Source organism: Ambystoma mexicanum, chromosome 6p (assembly GCF_040938575.1).
Source record: "Ambystoma mexicanum isolate Mex_15411 chromosome 6p, UKY_AmexF1_1, whole genome shotgun sequence".
NCBI lineage: Eukaryota > Metazoa > Chordata > Amphibia > Caudata > Ambystomatidae > Ambystoma > Ambystoma mexicanum.
Window position 1 is genome coordinate 1,393,006,997 of NC_090935.1, and position 14,459 is coordinate 1,393,021,455.

The following is a 14,459-nucleotide window of genomic DNA, read 5'->3' on the forward strand; positions in this document are numbered from 1 at the left end:
GGAGCCGGTTGAGCAGGATGGTGTGGTTGACCTTGTCGAAGGCAGAAGAGAGATCAAGAAGGATGAGGACAGAGGGAATGTTAGAGTCCAGTTTGGAGAGCAGATCTTCACGGATGTTCAGGAGAGCATTTTCCGTGCTTCTGGCCACTCTGAAGCCAGACTGGTGGTCAGGAAGACAGCCAACAGAATCTGAATGAAGGTTAAGTCGAGAGATGGCCAGCTTTTCCAGGAGTTTGCCCAGAAAGGGGGTAATGGAAATTGGGCGATAGTTGGCCAGACAGGAAGGATCAGCTGTGGGTTTCTTGAGAAGAGGATGCACAAGGGAGTGCTTCAGAATGGAGGGGAAGGATCCTGAGGCAAAGGAGTGGTTGCAAAATCGGCAAGGGCCGGAGCAAGGGTGTTAATCTGGTCCTTGATGGTTTTAGAGGAACAGGGATGAACCTGTTTTGACGAGGCTTTCATAGATCGGACGTGTTTAGCGACCTCGTCAGGGGAGAAAATAGGAAAGGAAGCGAATGACGGTGGGGGTGGCTAAAGGGGGGTCTGCAAGCACAGACTGAGGGGGAATAGGAGGGGCAAGGGAGGACAGGGTGGACAGGATGTCCTGGGTTTTTGAGATAAAGTGCGAGGCCAGGGCATTGCAGAGAGCCTGGGAGGCAAGAGGAGGGGTGGAGACTGCCGCAGGGTTGGAAAGCTCCTTGCAAATTTTAAAGAGTTCGGCTGAGTTGTTAGATGCCGCAGAGACACAGGCTTGAATGTGGGCTCTCTTCTTAGTGCGGAAAGAGAGTCAGTATTGCCTTTGGAGCAGGCGACAGGCCAGTTTGTCAGAGGATGAGCAAGAAACCCTCAATTTCCTCTCAGCCGCCCTACAGTTACGTTTAAGTGTAGCTAGGTCGGAGTCATACCAGGAGTTGCACTTGGCTTTGGGCTTCAAACGGATCCTCATGACAGGGGAAAGAGCATCAAGAGTGTCAGAGACAGAAGAGTAGAGAAGGGACAGGGTTGTGTCTGGGAGAGAGTCAGCCAGAGGAGGGGGAGAGAAGGTGGCTGCAAAGGCCTCAGCTGACACACGCTTCATGGGCCGGATCTCCGCAAAAGTAGGTGGCAGTGTTGGGATGGGATTGGCTTGGGGCGAAGAGAGTGAGAGATGGGAGGAGAGAAGGCAGTGCTTACTCCAGGAGAGAGGAGTGGTCTGAGGGATAGAGAGGGGGAGGCCAGAGGAGATCATGACATCAAGTGTGTGTCCAGCAGAGTGCGTCGGGCCAGAGGGAAGGATAGAGATGGACAGGGAGTTGCAGAGGTTTCGGAAGAGCAGAGATGAGGGACAGGGAGAATCAAGGTGAATGTTAAGGTCACCAAGGAGGAGGAGTTGAGTGGTAGAGGCCAGGAGGGAGGAGGAGAGGTCAGCCCATTCTGAGAGAAGAGAGGTGATTTGCCCGGGGGGCCGGTAGAGAGTAGCAACAGTAAGAGTATTTAGGAGTGATTGAGAGCCTGCAGACAAGGCATTCAAAAGAGGAGTAAATCTGGGTGGGAATGATAGTGGCAGAAATCCACTCAGGAAAGATAAGGGCGACACCCCCTCCAGGTCGAGTAGATCTGTGTGCAGAGAGGATCTTGTAGCCATCAGGGAGTAGAGTGTCAAAGCTCGTGACAGAGCTGGCCGTGGACCATGTCTCTGTGAGACCGAGGACATCTAGGTCCACTTCTTCAAGGAGGTGGCAGATGTCAGAGGAGTGTTTGACAGCAGAGCGAGAGTTGAGAGTGGCTAGATGAAGAAGGTTGTCAGCCTTAAAGACCTTCCGGGGAGGGGTACAAATCAGAGGTACGCCCTGCGGAGTTGTGGAGGTTGCCTGAAGAGTGGCAGAGGAGGGGGAAAAAGTGGGCAAGGTAGCCAAGGAGGTAGAGGAGGGTACAGCTGGAGATGTGAGGAAGTTGATGAGGCAAGGGAAACGTCTATCAAAGAGGAGGAGATTGGACTGAGGACCTTGGACCATGACAGTGCCATTTAGGTAGACATTAGGGATGACTCTGGAGGAGTCAAAAGAAGCTATGAGGACATCCCAGCGAGTGCCGCCATTTATGGGAGAGGAAGAGACAGGACAGAGCACAGATCATATGGGGGGTCCATAGATCCGGCGAAGGAACAACAAAGAGGATATCAGTGAGGGTATGTCTGGAGGAGGCGCTGGTATAGGTATCAGCAATAGGGAGACCAGGGATGGAGGCCAAAATATCCTTTTTGAATTTCTTTTTTCCACGCTTAGTGAGAAGGGAAGAATAGTTGATAGAGAAGCAGTTGGAATAGATGGGAGAAACAGAAAGCGTCATGATTGGAAAAAGAGGAGGCAGAGGAAGGAGTAAGCAAGCCAAGCAGTATTGAAACAGTCACTGGGCTAGCAGGTTACACTCAAAGGCCAAAGTAAGATGCAGAATTACAAATGCAAAAATACACCCAAGTTTGACTTTCAAATAAATGCAAAAATACACCCAAGTTTCACTTTCAAGTAAATTCAAAAATAAATGGGAGAACATCGGTTATGGAATTTAGAATGGTAGAAAGATATTAATGGAGAGTATAGATAAGGCTTTAAATGAATACATAACAGGGACAGTAGAAAGTACCATCCGAGGAGGAAGTAGACGTAGACCAAGAGGGATGGGAACTAACCCAAAGAGAATATGGTAAGAGAGTCATGGCAGTCCAATAGTCAAGGTGTAGCAGCCACACTGAGGGTTTGGGGTGTTGCAGCCTGTGACAGCAGACAGGGAAGCTGACAGGGCCTTAGAAGTGGGCCTTGGACTGATTGGGCCGGCTAAAAGCCTGCCGGTCCCTCATTGGTCCAGAAATGCTAACTCCCCACCAATCAGGGAGCAGGATGGCAGAAGGTGCCCAGATCAGCAGAGCCTCCCTAGTAGAGAGGGCCCAGGCGGCCATATTGTAAGCACCGCATGGTGCATAAAAATGCAGGCAGGGACAGGCAGTGAGGCTTCAAAGCAGGTGCAGAGCAGCAGGATTCCATACAAAAAAAACGGACTGGAGCGCGTTTGTGCGGGCCTGTGATTAGGGCATATGTAAAAAAAAAAAAATTCAAAAATGCCCAGATTTTCAATTTTTTCAGAAAATGTGCCAATATTTTTCGAGATGCAGCTGGGGTGCAGGATAAATGCACCTACCTTGCTCTGAGGAGTTAGGAGCAGCAAGGGCCTTGATCCGAGCTTCACAGATAAATGGAATGGAATGTTGCAGGAGAAGGAAGGAGCGTTTGAAGACCAGGTGCTCCGTCACGTAGTGCAGAAGAGATTGCTGATTTGAAACTCGGCAGATGCAACTCGTGCTAGGAGAGACAAGGTCATACCAATAGAAGGAGCGAACAGCAGCTACATATAATTGAAACTTAAGAACAGAATATCCTGTCTTCGAAAGGTCGAGATAAGGCAGCGTAGGCAGGTGGCAAGCTGGATAAGAATGAAATGCACAAATTGAGAGAAACTAGACAAATTCACAGTGTGGGTAGCACATGACCAGCCGAGCAAGAAGGAGCACGGGCTCACACCTACGCTTGGCATCTGCCCAGGCAGAGATATCAAAACTTTTCCAGACAGAAGATGCAGTTTCAAGGCCAAACACAGTAAAATAATTGACACATAGTTGCTGAAGCAATGATTGATTGTAACCTTAAGGCCGGGTAGCTGTGGGGCACCCTGCACCTGACTGACCATTCTGCGTGCTTCTAAGCAAAGTGGAAATTTATGCATGCGGTTGATTCCAACCCAATCACAATGGACCAAATAATCTAGGTTCCTATAGTTAGTAGAACCAATGGGACATCGTACTTTTAGTGACGTCTACAGTAGTCATTTGTGAAGGAAGGGCTTAGTCGCCCATCTGACAGCGTTTACCCAATCCCCTCACTCCGTTATCATCTACAGCTATAGTACCTATATTAAAGTTACCTTTTCCTAACCAATAGAATTGCATGTTAACTTTTAAGTGTTACACGTCAATTATGATGAGTTTTGAGTATAAATGTCACTGCTTGTATGAAGTTCGTTGGAGTTGAAGCGAGACGGACTATCGCATCACTACTAATTGCCATGACTCTTTTTTGTACTTGTCATTAAATGGACTCCCTTTGCCAAACCATTGAGTTGTCCTTATTGATTGGTGTTGGAGAAATAAATCTGCACCCCCATCCATCTCAAAGGTGCAGCTATCTCGTCTTAAAGTACTTTGGAGCAAACCTCGGCTCTATGGGCCGGCCGTGGGTCTCCGGAGTACAAAGCTGTTGCATTTAATTCCAGGGTGGTAAAAAGTGGCTGGGCTCAGTAGTTTTGTTGCTATGTGGGCTGCAGTGTTTTGAAGTAACTGTAGACAACATACAATATATTCATTGGACCCAGCAGTGAGGGAAGTGGTAGCTTTTAGACCCTATGGCACACCGGGCAATGGTGACCCCATATGCTTCAGATATCAGCAGCCTGGGCTGCCTTAACAGCACCAGGCAGTAATTTGCAGAGCTAATGAAGGCATTTCCTTGAGGGTCTATGGATGGGTTGGAATCTAAAGTCATCCCCAGTGTCTCAAGCTTTGCAAGATCGGGGATGGAAAAACCCTGATAGGCTAACCTCTGGGTAAATAGTTTGCCCTCATCCATCAAAAGGGTTGAGTAACGGTTTGATATATACATTGAACGCGAGTGGGGAAATGGAGTCTGTCCACCCAATCAATAATGGGAAGATATAAAATCAAACAGATCTCCACAAGATTTGGTTTGGTTGGACAAATTTGCTTAAATAAAATATCTGTGGGTTTCATCTCAGAGAAAAATCGTCATGGTTTCTGGTTACTCAGGGGAAATATCAGGGCTTGGTTAGAGGCCTCTATAGGTTCAATCAATAATGGTCTCCAGTATTAATCCCTTTATTTGCTACTCCTTGTATAGATCCCAGACAGCTTTTATCTTTCCCTGGGATCCTCCAACAATTTGGTCAGCAGTTCTAACTCGGATGATATCAGACAGCCTTCCAGATTCCCATTGTGTGACTCCTTAATAAATCTAAACCACATCCCAAATTATTAAAATTAGGATGTACCATCTTATTGGCTCTTGATCTGGATTGGACTTCTGCTGTCCTCCCCTTTTCTCGGATGAGTCTCCTTTAGTTACTAGGAACCATCCCTTTGAATTTATGACTCCACCCATCTGGGATAGCATTTTCACAGTTTCAACTTTGCACTTAAAAAACGAAGGCGTGGCAAATGCCTCTAATTTCAAACTAAACCTAACAATACATTGTATTTTTAATTCTTTTCATAATGGTGGATCTCATGAAAGAAGTCCTGTGACGGCACAAGAATGGAGGTTAGAAAAACAATTTTGCATACATTATAAAAAATTTGAAGTTATTGACATGAGCTTTTCTATACAGATATCTAATTTAATAAGCTGTCATCGCCCCGAATCTCTGCTTAGTAACATTTTTGAGGAAGATAGGAACACATTTTAGGCTTTAACTCCTGTTCCCAAAGTTGACTTTTTCTGAGAATTAAAACATTCGATGGTGTTTTTATAAGCTTTTAAAAAGATAGTTGAATGATTTCGGTGTGCCTTATCATTCATGAGAAAATGAACAAAGTATGATCCTCTATGTGACCCTAAGGAAAAATAATTATTTACATATTTTTCCTACAATTTCACATTACATTTCTTTTCTTTAAACTGAACATGTGATCTGGCCACCTGCTTCCTTTATTGGATTTGGCCTGGTGGAAATCCATTAACATTCTTGCAAAGTCAATATCCGTACCCCTGGTCTGCTCATCCTCTGATGCAGATCAAGACAACTCCACCCCTGACCCATAAAGCACCTTCTGGTGTCTGTCAAATATCATTAGCGCAGGGAGATGGACCACAAATTTAAGTTTTAAATTCAAGTATTTTATAACAGTCAACCCATTAAGAGCTGTCTTTATTTACTGAGTTGCTGAGCCCAACCTACCATAAATTCCTTCCTGGTCGTCACTGCTGTGGCTTCAAAAAGATGTTTTAGATTGATCGAAGATTGGTGGATGGTTACTGTTCCAGTGTTCTGAACAGAAACTGAAGCCAATTCTGAACAGAAACTGGTGATTTAAAATCTTACAATTTCTTCACACAGGGCCTTTAAAAAAAAAAATCTACACATCATGCCTTTAATGTTCATCTGTACATCCTGATGTAAATTCATATGAGACTGGCAATGGAGATTTGTTTCCCCATGTTTTCATTGTTCTAAGTTGCAAATGCACACCTTTCCATGATAACTGTTTGTTTTTGCAAAGTTACCCTTTATTTGTACTCTGTGCCCCTGCTGCCTTTTTGTATGTCAGCCGCCACTGTACCTTTGAATTCCCTTCTGCAATGTAGTCTCATATTCCATCAATCTGCAGAAGGCCCCCATTTCACTAGTATGTCTTTTTTCCAAGGAAACCGCATTTTCATGTTCTTGCAGCTTGGAAATGAACTGCTGGTCTACAATGTGTTTTCCCATTACAAAAAGGATTTCTGCACTCTTAGGCCCAAGGTGGCTAGAGGCAGTTCATTTGATCCTGGGGCTTCCTTTAAACCGCGCACACCCGTGCTGGAGACATAGGGCCTGATTTACAAAAATGTTTTAACATGGAAAAGTCCCACTGAAAACATTTTTGTAAAGCAGGCCCATAGAGATTTAACTTTTGAAGAGTTTGTGGACATGACATCAAGAGGGATATTTTCCACTGAGTGGTTCAAAGGGACTTCTTGGAGTTGTGAAAATAAGCAACTGGTTTCACCGCACTGGGCATAATGCAAAACAAAACAATTAGAATGAAGGATGAGGTACCGATGCCCTAGGAACACGTACGACATTTCAAGACAGACCCGGACATTTTTGTGCTGTGATCTTTTGTACGTTTCATCTGTATGTCAGCCGCCTGTAAGGCTGGTCTGCAGACATAGGCTGGCCTTGTGCACAGACGTGCCTGCCCATAAACGTGAAATAACTAGGGCTGCAGTGGACTACTTGTAGTACTAGAATACCAGTAGCACTGCTTTTGCAATCCCTCAAAAGCATTCTATTATGAAGAACACTACTGGAGATAGCTACTTCTACTCCACAGTGCTACTGACACCATTATTAGTTTGACACCTACTAGTAACATCCATACTATACACCCATAATATTTTCACCAGCGCTATTTAAGAGAGGGCAGATGAGGTGCAAAGTTGTTTTCCATTGCCGTGACCGTACTGCAGTACCCACCGACTTTTTATATTATGGCCCCCACATAAGATCATTAATAAAGGTTTTTAAATGATGCATTCCCTCAAATGTGATGTCACACCAGACAATTCTGGCATTCATAATCAGCTGTTGTGACATCACAGCCGGCGAATACAGCATTTTATCTGCCTCCCCAGGGTCTCTTCAGATACAAGGGAAGCAGAGTAGGCTGAAGGCACTGAGCAAAAGCTGGCTCTTCGTCGGCAGCAGGTGTGTGAAGGTGAGTGGCCAAGAACCAATACAAGTTTTCCACTGCAGAGCAGTGGCACTCAGCAGTTAACCTCTCTGCCTCAGAGGCCTGCTGGCAAGCACAGCCTTTCTCACACGTTACAGGTTCACGGGCTCCAGCAGGGGCAGTGAGAAAGCGCCCTGAGCTTCAGGGGGAGAGGGAGAGAGGGGCTTGGGGGGACGTGGCAGGACACTGCGTATATTATTCCTCGATGGTTTGAAGGAGGTAGAAGGGGCCACATGAGGGAGATGGAGGATGAGGGCAGGAAGCCTGGGATAACTTTTCCAACTGGGTGCTGGGGAGAGAAACGCAGAAAGGGAAATAGGGCTATGCGGCAAGTATTTCATGTGTCCTTTTTATGAACCTGTGCAGGTAGGGAACCCATAGCTCTCAACTCACACGCTTTTGGCGGGTGTCACCCGCCAAGCCTCCTGCACGCCCATTCATCCCAATGTGCGTCTCACCCGCCAAAAACAAAATCGGGTGATTTCACCCGCCCTTGCAACACAAATGGTTGAGAGCTATGGGAACCATACATTTGGAGAATGGAGGTCATACAAAGCTGTTCAACTAAACCAATACCATACTGCACTGCCTCCAACATTGTTCCTCTGTAACTTCGCAACACCCCCCTACAATGTCATGTAATGTCTATATTTGCCTTTGTAACCACTGTGATAACATGCACTAACAGCGCCACGATGCCTCTGGGCCGCTGGGCGCTTTATAAATCCCAATAAATAAAAGATGTTTGTAATATTGTATGTGGTTCCCTCATTCCTCACTCCATCAACCCATTGCAGTTCTGGACCGTGTGGGGGAGCAGAGGGTGGGAAAAGGGCGCATGGTGTGACCACACACAATTTTAGATGGGTAGCTACCAACAACAGGACTTCCCCTACCTCAGGATTCTGAGAGACATCATAGACAACTGGAACGTCACTCTCATCCCCTGCAGATGTCTTTCAGAACACCTCAGTGGAAGTGGATAGCTACCCGTCTATATAAATCTCTCTATAGAGCGCTTCTTTATGACATCACAACAGTGGACGCTGGCTTTCAGATTCGACCGTTTAAACGGTCGAGTCCACAAGGACGTTATTGTATGTGGCGAGAAAGCAAAGAACGCTTCTTCGATCTGGAAGAGTGGAGCCGCGCAGGACGGCAAGGGCGGAGGGATTTCAACAACTTAGGGGGAAATGTTATATGTATGAGGGCAGCTTTCTTACACTCTGCCGAGGAGCTGTCGAGGCTTTAAATATGCACTGTTGCAGAGCAAACAGCCAGGTGCACTTGCTCCGAACTTGGTGCGATGTCACACATTTTTTTTATTTTTCAGCGATGGTAACAAACTCAAGGTGTGCGCATTGATGTTGTGATGGCAACAGTTCAAGACAGCCAAAAATCTCAGCAGCGAACGGGGGGTGAAGGGGGGCTCGTCGGAGAGGCAGCCAGGCTGTCAGCTAAGCACAGCGACAAACGCATTACTGTTTGAATATTATATGGAATGGCAGGCGTGCTATCCCCGGGAGGTTTATAATGAAACAGCTGCTGCTGCACCGAGGTGGCGCACAACGTGCGCACAGTTCCCCCCCTGTACTGCCTGGGTACGGTCCATTGACCTAAATTGCACAAAGCCCGGTGCTTAAATGAAATGCGTTGGGGTAGAATACATCTAACCCTCATTTTAAGCTTCGCAGGGGAGGGCGGGGGCATCCCACGTGCCAACAAGGGTCTAGAACCTTGCCATAAATGCACATGTATGTTTTACTGGCGGCGCCTCTCTTGTTATCTTGCGCGCGTTTTCCTCGAATGGTTTTAGTGGTGAGGGCGAGTGTGTTATTTCTCTTTGCGCAGGAATGCATAAGATGCTAGCAGTTACAGACATTATTCAAGTATGCGTGTACACGCTACATAGTATGGTGCTCTTAATTAAAGAAGGAAAAATATGCATGAATTTGGTTTTCACCTAAAAAAGCGTCACGCCTGCCCTAATGTACACACATACCTGTTCAGGGATCATTTGTTTATTCATTTGTATTGCACTCCAGACCCGAGAGTATCAGGGCGCATAGGTTACAAGGAAATTCTCAGCTTAAAATGCGAAAAACAATATCATACATTTTTTATACGACTAATTATATGTACACGTTCATTTTAAATGATACAAATCTCTTATTGGCAGCGTCACACTCAACTTTACTAAGTGAACAACAGTCATGAAGGACTGCACTGTGTGAGGCCTAAATTACTAAATCGTTTTTTTGCAGCAGACGAAGAAACCAGCAGCAGAAGGGGGCTGTTGTAGGACACTTAATTCAGAATGGTGCAAGGGGGGTGGGGCTGTACATACACCTCAACCTTTTAAGTCACCAGGGTGGGTAAAATGGATGTTTTTTTTTGGCCAGGTCAGAGCCCATTGAAGGCTATGGACAAATAAGGGGTTTGCAGTGTGAGTGCCCCAACTTTATGGCGGGCGACACTTGCCAGTTGCATTAGAGGTGTATGGTCTGGGTAAATCGTGCCTTCAAAGCAGAGGTCCCTTTTCAGAAGAGGTTTTTTTTCCACAAGTGAAGAGGAGCGAAGTGGAGGCAAGAGGCGTTTGCTGGTGTTTCTGTTGTGCCTCCTGGATTCACTGTGCCTTTAAAATCTGCAAGTCGCTGCCCGGAGCAGAAAGTGAAAAGGGCTAAAACCCAGACTCCTCCGTGAAGCGGGGCAAAGTGGAGGCAAGTGGTGTTCGCGGGAGAAGGATACCTTTCGTCTGAAAACTCCCCGTCTTGAATGCAGCGTTGGTAAATGGCTGCCATATAAAAAAAAAGTCTTGCAGGTGCCAGAAATAGTAAATTGTGCATGCCCTAATCCGGAAAATGACTGTGGTATAAAGGGGCCGGGCTGCTGCGGGCAGAGTAAATCCTGTGGGGTCCCGCTGATAGGAGAGGAGGAGCAGGATTTGTTGTCAAGTTCGAGAAATGACTCGAGCGGTTTTATTGGAGAAAGCTCAGAGAGCCCGCAAGTTCTAGCCCGGAGTGAGGCGGAAATTATTGACAACACTAAGGAAATGGTAATCCTATCTCCCCAGTCCGAAGCTACCAAGGCTACTGAGTGCGCTAGTGAATCTGGTCTGGCCCCAACGCTGTCGAAACTGTTGCATACAGTTGGCGTGCAAGGAAATCAAAGCTCCATCGAAGACAGAGAGGGGACTGGCCAGCAAACTATGGTAGCTGTAGTCTCTCAAGTTGAAGCTGACTCGCAACCAGTTAGGCAACTGGATAAAGGAGAGTGCCAGGGATTGACAAACAATCTGTCGATTCCTTTTGAAAAGCAAGAAGTGCGGAATTCGGACTTAGCCGCACAACTGGCAAAATACCTCACTGACCTTACAGAACAAATTACCCTCCAAAAAAAGAAAGAGTCTTTCTACTATTAAAGACCGTTTGGAAGCATTAAACTATGACATGCCTACTATGGAAAAATCTAACAGTTACACAATACAAGCCGCCGTGTCAGAATCTCAGGGGTTGGTCAATGAGCAGAGCTCTGCAAAGGGGGGGTACGTGGTAAAGAAAAGGGCCAATCAGCTCTCTTTCCATTAGAGAGTGAAGAAGATTGGAGAAGTAGGAATGGGGGAACGAGATCAAATGATGGCAGAAAGCAAAGGGCGACACAATCAGAGGGGAAAGATAGCATTTTCTAAAACTCACGAGCTAGCAGTAGCTCATTGTCCTCTAAGAGAAGCTGCCACAACTTATACAGCGAAGAAAGGGGGTGCTTGAATGGGGACGAAATCCCATTTAGAGAAAACCTGAGCCACATCCAGAATGCGAGGATGGCGGCACTCTCCATTTCATAGTCCCCCCTTCTGTAAGCTATATGTGTTTCCAATGTGCGGGAGCAGTTCACACTGGTTAGTCGTATTGGAAGCGGATTCCATTCGACCCACAAGTCAATTGGGTGGGTTCCTTGGACTGCCCTTGGTCAGTTCATGCATCCTGGTCTTGAGGTAGGGCGACCAAAGTGCAAGGGTGCTCAGAGACTACCCCCAGTCAGCTTTTCCAGGGTACCAGGCGACTGGGATTTCACAAACCTGCTACAAATCCAGACTGACTGAAAACTCCAAGCATCATGCAAATGTAACCTGTGGTAGAGCTTCCCCGAAAACCAAAGGTTATTAACGGGTCTAGAGAGTTTAGGTCAAAAAAGAAGGTATATGTTTCAAATTAAAAGCAATAATAAAACTGATGGAAGGAAGTTTAATAGAGGCATTGTGCAATTAGGCTCAGTGTGGCCCACTAACTTGGCAAAGGTGAGCTACTTGCAAAGGGGAAAAAAGTGGTGTAAAATCCCAGCTGCACAACCTATACATTAAGTAACTTCAGAAAGGGATGGGTTTGAAGTTCGACTTGTGGGAGTTGAGGGTTGCCAGTACATCCTTTGAGCTGCACCAAGGAAAGTCTTGATGGCGAGAATACCACATGTCCTGCAATGGCAAATTGATTAACACAGCACCTTTACAGCAGATAACGATTTGCCCATCAATTTAGGGAAATGCAAAATCTTGATCATGGCGGCCAAGAGGAGCTTTCTGCCTAAACTGTAAAGAAGCTTGAAGGTGTGAAAAGATGTAACTATTTGGGAGTTAATTTTCCTGAGAACTGTAAGGGCATTGGTCATATCGACAAAAAATTGGGGCTAATGTCTCAAGCCAATGGTGCTATCCTGCAACTATTGAATCACTTGGGCAACAAACAACCGCATGAAGTAATTGTCGATCACAATAAACCTTGGCCATTGCTCTTTACAGTTCTGAGTTGTGGGGGGCAGGGATGTTTGATGTCCTGAGTAGCTCCAAATAGTTTAATGCCTTCCTGAAAAAAGGATGGATGTTATCAAGATCATCCCATACCTTCCCAGTGCATAATTCATTAAATCATTTAAGTGATGCACTGCTCTTCATCACACATCCCGCTAGTTCGCCCAATCGGTGAGCGAGATTTAGGAAAAATGGGATGCCCACTAATGCAGTTTGCTTACCTGCACCTACCCTGGAGATGAGGCCCACCTTACCCATCCTCAAAAAGGCATATTCTAGTTATGGCTGGAGAGTGGCACGTTAAGGAGAATAGGTCTCGTTGTTAAACAGTGGGCAGACCAAGAGCTGCACCCTCTCTGTGGCAACAGACAGTGGTCAAACGAGGAGCAAGTACTTCAGCTGTAGATGAACAAATCTCATTCATGAAGTCACAACTCTTACCCTAAAAATATACACTTTATATGAACAGTTTGAGGCCTGACTACCCTAGCTCATTAACGCGGACTGCCCGAATAGTTGTATTGTAGTTGTCATTTATATAGCGCCTTTTACCATTATTCACGGCTCAATGCGCTGATGGTAGGAACACCCTCAGGGACTATCGCAGGGTGGGATCAGAATGCGTGTGGGCCTATTTGATGAACAAGTGCATGTCACATATTCTATATTTATTTCTTCACATGTGTTAAGCGCACAGCAGCCCGGAGGCATCGTGGCGCTAGTTACAGACAGTTTTCATAGTTACAGAGTGAAGAACAATTGCAATCATATATACAAGCATGAGGCAACATATACAATAAAGTAAAATTACATTTTCTAGAAGATATAGGACAACCTATACCCTGCACCACTAACTACATTGGGCAATGGGGAAGGAGCAGCAGGACAGCTTGCCTTTCTAAGCCGCGAATCTCTGAATAGGCAGCAGAATGAACTATTGACCAAGACCTGCCTTCCCTACTGCCTCAGAGCTGCCCTCGCCTCAAATGGATGCCATTGCATCGGCCATGCAAACAAGGCATATGCAAATAGCAACTTCTCGAGTTTTAGCAGGGAAACTCCGCGTGCATTGATTAAAGTACATTTCTGCTTAATGAAAAGGGCCCGTCGACCCCTCGGTGCACCGCTAAACACAAATCGAATAATTAAACGGATGCAAACCAATTGAATTTCAACTGTGTACTTGGCTTGCCGCTGAAATCTGGTAGTGATTGGGTTAGTTGATTAAGGTTTAAAAAGACCAAAAGAAAAGTAAGAAAAAAAAATCAGTCATTTCTTTTTGTTCTGTTCTCTGCCTGGCTTAAAGCACTTACTGCAACCTTCATGCTCAAAACACACAACTTGTGCGAGACAGGTCACTGGGTTAATTTGATTTGTTTAATGGGACATGTAACCCCTCTATAAAATGAGAAAGCGCGGCAAGCAAATTAGTCTAAACTAAATCGGAGTCCATTGTTTAAAAGCTTCAAATTATCTAGCATGGAGGGGAAATTTGAAAGTCATTACGTAAACTGCTTCTCGGAGCTCATAAGATTGCATTTGTGCAGCCAAATTTTGATTGCACCGCGGCAATGGCTTTTCTTTGTAACAATTTCAAGACTGATTACACAAACGGGCCACTGCACCAGCCTTCCCAGTGTAGTTCCAGACTCAAGGAACGTGTCCGTTCAGGGAACTCAGCCGGAGAGCAAATGTTTGCTGAATCAGAAAGAGCCATTTTCCCAGGTATTATCGCGATTCCAAAACACGCTTTCTTTGCACCAAGACGGCCATCTTGCTACCGCCCTTGCATGTTCCCTCAAGCCTTAGTGAAAACTTTTTTTCTACATCTGTCCTTTGTTTTTGCCCTTTGTTAGCGTTGCACCACTAACTGGACCAAAATGTTTGGGTTGTGCAAAAGCCAAATATTCGCATGAGCACATCACCCCATGAAATGTGCTGGCTTTAGGGAAGCAGGAATTGGCCACATTTTTTTCACAGCCAACAAATTGGAGAGTATCGTCAACAGCTGTCAGACACATTTATTTATGTTCTGATTGGGGTTTTGGAAGCTGGTATTTGTCACTTCAGCTGGTAAGTCACTATTCCCATGATTTGGTCAAAACAAAAAATAAAATG

At 45.7% G+C, this 14,459-nt stretch overlaps 1 protein-coding gene across 11 annotated transcripts in view; it reads right to left on the reverse strand.

The window, feature by feature from the left end:
* ADGRL3 (adhesion G protein-coupled receptor L3) overlaps positions 1–14,459 on the reverse strand; it is a 1,472,013-nt gene that overhangs the window by 1,198,068 nt on the left and 259,486 nt on the right. The gene's annotated exons all lie outside the window — the stretch shown is intronic.